Below are 4,853 nucleotides of genomic sequence, written 5' to 3'. Positions count from 1 at the left end.
GTCTGCTGATTAAACTCCCCAAGTGGCCACAATGGTCAGAGCTGAACTGATCCGAAGCCAGGCACCAGAGGCATCTTCCAGGTTTCCAACGCAGGTGCAGGATCCCAAGGCTTTGGGCCTTCATCCACTGCTTTCCCAGGCCACAAGCAGAGAGCTAAATGGAAAGTGGGGCTGCAGGGACACGAACCGGCACCCATATGGGACCTGGTGTGTGCAAGACAAGGGCTTTAGCCATTAGGCTACTGTGCTGGGCCCGAAGTAGACAACTTTTTAACAGCAGAGTGTTCTATGCCTTTCTACTCCTGCTCGCTCATACTTCACAACAGAGAGGTCCTGTCATTGCCTCCGTTTTACACATCGAGAAGCTTTGTCCAGGGCATGTAAAGGTCAAGTAGCAGGTGAAAAGCAGAATGATGTTAATAACCTGCCTCATGTATTACATCAAATTTAACAGGACAGTCAGAACATTGGCTGGGGGTGGAGGGAGAGGCTGTCACGTTGAGATCTGGGATTACATGTGAGCTGGGAAGATCTGTGGGGTAGGGGAGGAAGAAGTAGATGTGGGAGTCTGAACTCAGGCCCACACCTACTTAGGACCAAGGAGTCTTATGGATTGGGAAGACTTTGGAGTCAGGTGCACCCTTATTTCAATTTTCAGATGGGAAAAGCCACAGGGGAGAGAATTTGCCCAGGTCACCATGTGTCTCACTTGAATTCATCTCCTCAGGAAGTAAGAAAGGACAAAGGGCTCCTATGGGTCTAGTGTGCAGGAGGACAAGCTCTATATTCAGGTAAGAAATCTGGGTCCAGTTCCCTCTTCTTGGTGATGTCTGCCTGTTCTCAGGAGTGGATCATTTGATCCAAGTGGAGCAGGCCCCAGTGATTTGACCTAACTTGGCCTAATGCCCATCTTAAGCAGATTCACACAGGATGGGAGCTGACCAGGGTGCTGAATCATATTGCTGTCTTCTGTTTAGTCTGAATGCCTTAGTCTAGGAAACTTGTCTCTATGGCTTGGGAAAGTCACTCATTCAGTAGCTCTGGTCCTACCTCTTTCCCTGCTCTGTGGGGAAGAGTAGTTCCCATTCTGCCAAATTCTGAAGACCAGGTGAGCAGCCTAGGTGAGCGGTTGCTGCACACATCCCTGGGACCCAGAGAGAGCTCTCGGACATTTAACCTCATAGGCTTTTTGGGCTGCCCTGTTTCTTTGCTTGCAGAATGAAGGTTTTACTGGGTAATTTTAAGTGTTCCTTCAACCTGGGAACCATGATTTCAGGTAGGAACAGAGTGACACTTGGCAAACAACAGATTTCAGAGTTTCAGACCCTTGGAGAGCTGTGTACCTTCACACAGGTCCTAACTTGGTTCTGCAGATGCCAAGTGCTCTCCCCACCGCCATACTGGGAGGCAGCCCAAGGTTCTCTCCTCCTGTTCCAGAGCCCCAGCCTTAACTACCCATGGGGCCTCAGTAATAGTAGCAGCTGGCACCTGCTGAGTCCCCACTGGCTATTAATAGGACACACTGTTGGGATAGACCCTACAGCAATCCTGCAACTAATGCTCACCTTGCAGAGAAGGGCCATGCCCTGGGCAAGGGGAGTGCTGAGAGTCACACCATGCCTTCCTGAATCTGAAACTCCTCCTGCTGGGACTTGAGGAAGTTAGTTAGGAGAGTTTTCCAACCTCTCTTCCTCTGTCTAGAAAATGGGGATGACACATATAGTTTAAAGATATAACGAATGCCACCTTATAAAGATATTTGTTATTCATAAATTATACATGAAACACCTTTGGGTGACCCATGAAGGCAAGGGAGTGAAGATGACACTGGGGTTACATTAAAGGCACACTTAAAGCAAGAGGGTTCTTTGCACTAATCGTGTGTCATCAAGCAGGAAAGACTGACTTATCATGCGTTGCACCTGATACAGAGGTGCAAATTCTATATCTGAACTTTAAAACTTTTTCTTAAATTTTATGAATAAGTGGAAAATGTGTTGAAATGAAGATTGTTCTTGAGTCTGAGTGGGACCTAGGAGTCTGCATTCCTGACAAGTTCCCAGCTGCTGCCGCCGCTGCTGATGGCCGAAGCATAAAGGATGCAGAAAGTCTGTCTTCCTTTCCCTTTTCAGTTTTTAAATTTGCATGTTCACTTGAGCCAGAGAAAATGCGAAAAATGGCTCTGACAGCCTTTGCCTAGTGATCCGGCAGGGCCCTGGGATGTAATCACATGTCTCAGGAGCTAGGCTTGGCAGGCAAGGCTGTAGTGTATCCATATGGCCTGTGACACTGATGGACATGGGAGACAGGCTCACTAGACCTCTGTCCCAATGCACCTTCCTGATTGGAGAGGTAGGAAATGGAAAAATGGCCTCCTTGTAGCCATAGGTTGAGAGGTGATGTAGGTTCCAGCAATCAGGTGCATTCGATGAACCTTAAACTTGGAGCTGGTCTGAGTAGGGTCACGCTGGCAGCATGAAGGGCTTCAGATTTCTGCTGCAGGTTCAGGTGGTTGCTGTAGAGCTCTGTAGTACCTAAGCACTAACTCATAGCATTGATGATGACGCAATCCCACTGCTCTTTGCATCCTAACCTTTTTGGCTGAACAAATGAGTTTCCATTTACTGCAATTGAGCCCAGGCCTAACACTTCAGCAGGGCTCTCCTCCTTCTGAATCCCTATCCTATTGTGACTCTCACAACATTCCCCTTGTGTGGCTCATGTAATATAGCTATTTAGCTCTTGAAATGGGCCATCAGCCTCATGTTTTTGTAGGCCTTCTACTTTGTAATTCCCTCCATCTCTGCCCTACTGGTGTATTCAGACTGTTTTTTTTTTTCTTCATTCTGGGGTTTTTTCCTTAGCCACCTGGGCCTTGCCACCCCTCCTTGGCTGCCACTTTGCTTCCTGACCCAACCTCATGAGGCAGATTCAAGGCCACAAGGGGTGTGCCTTGTTGGTATTCCAAGAACAAATAATGCTTGAGGACTTGGATGCCTTTGAGTCTTCCCCTGGTACAAAAAGTCAGTATGGCTCACACACATGAAAGGTCTGACAGGGAAGCTGGGGTGTGCATGTGGGCAGTGTTTCCTTTCCTTGGTGGCAGGACCTGTCTCTACTGGAAATGTATCAAAATGAACAAGAATAGTTGACAGAGTATCAACTGATCTACAGCATCCAGTATTCCTGCTGTGAAGATATACAAATCAGTAACAGACTGCCCTCACTGGCAACAGAAAGGGGTGCCATGAGAAAAGCTGGCTTCTAGAGGGAGATTGTGTGGGATGTGCTGCCCTCTTTTGAACTCCTGTCAACAGGCATTGATCACCCAGCCCAGGGGTGGAGTCTCCACCCTGAGCAGTATACATTCTTGGGAGCTGAGACCTAAGGGATTCTTGACTTCTCAATGGAGGAAGCAGATGCTCACAATTAGGTAAATGGAATGAGAAACCCAGCCAGGTATGACAAGTGAGGAGGAGACAAGCCAAGCAAGAGAAGGTGGGATGTGGATCAGCGCATCCCAGAAACAGTACAACTGAATGGCCTATGACGCTTTACTAGCAGAGGAAAGTGACTTAGGACGACCTTTATTGTGCCTGTTAACAATGAAATTTCACACCAAGCAAGAATGAATCCTGTGAATCTCGCTAGAAGAGGCCATGGAAATATTCCTGCATCACACGTAGCCCAGAATGATCTCCTAGAAGTCAAACCCAATTCCTCTGCAGCTCACCAGCCATGGTCATCTATGGTCTGTTTTTCGGGATGAGTGACACTGGTCTCTACCTTGTTCAGACCTCTACTTAAAAAAAAAAGGGGGGGGGCAGGGGAGGGCCTGGCATGGTAGCTAGAGGCTAAGGTCCTCGCCTTGCACACACTAGATCTCATATGGGTGCCAGTTCTAATCCCAGCAGCCCACTTCCCATCCAGCTGCCTGTCTTGGGATCCTGTGCCCAAGTGGGAGACTTGGAAGAAGCTCCTGGTTCCTGGCTTCGGGTCGGCATAGCTCCAGTCATTGGATGGAAGTGGATGGAAGACCTTGTCTCTCCTCCTCTCTGTATATCTGATTTTCCCAGGAAAACAAAATCTTAAAAGCGGGGGGCGGGAAGGGGGAAGCCACCAGAAGATACTTCACACCCTCAAGATGGTGATAACATGATGAAGAGTAACCACCACGAGGGTGTGAAGCAAATGGAACCCTCACAAGTTAGGGCAGGAGGGCCAAATGGTGCAGCTGCTGTGAAAAAATTTAGTAGTCTTACAATGTTAATAAACATGAGGTTAACATGTATCCCAGCAATTCCACTCCTTGCTATACACCTAAATTGAATCGAATCACCTGTCCACACAAAAATTTATAACAATGTTCATTGAAGCATTATTCACACTAGCCAAAAAGTTACAGAAACCTCCCTGCCCATTAACTGGTAAATGTGTAGGCAAAATGTGACATACTGACATATTCAGGCAATGGGTATTATTTAGCCACGTAAAGGAATGAAAACTGACACATTACAATGTGAATAAATTACACCAAGTAAAAGCCAGAGACAAAAGGCAACCATGGAGTGACTGCATTTGCGAGAAATATCTAGAACAGGCAAATCTTGAGAGATGTAAGATAGACTGGTGGTTTCCTAGGCTGGGGGTTGAGAGAGGGGATCCAGGGAGTGACTGATCATGGGTATATGGCCTCATGTCAGGGTAGTGACCATGTTCAGGAATTGTGTATGATGGTGGATGCACTGTGAATATACTAAAGCTCACTGAATTGTATACCTGAAAATGCTGAACTTACTGGTCTGCAAATTATATATCAATAAAGCCATTATTCAGAAAAAGACAACAGGTCA

The sequence above is a fragment of the Ochotona curzoniae genome, unplaced genomic scaffold, assembly GCF_017591425.1.
Source record: "Ochotona curzoniae isolate NIBS_2020 unplaced genomic scaffold, NIBS_Ocur_1.0 contig_3520, whole genome shotgun sequence".
Taxonomy (NCBI): domain Eukaryota; kingdom Metazoa; phylum Chordata; class Mammalia; order Lagomorpha; family Ochotonidae; genus Ochotona; species Ochotona curzoniae.
Note: the sequence above shows the minus strand (reverse complement) of the source record.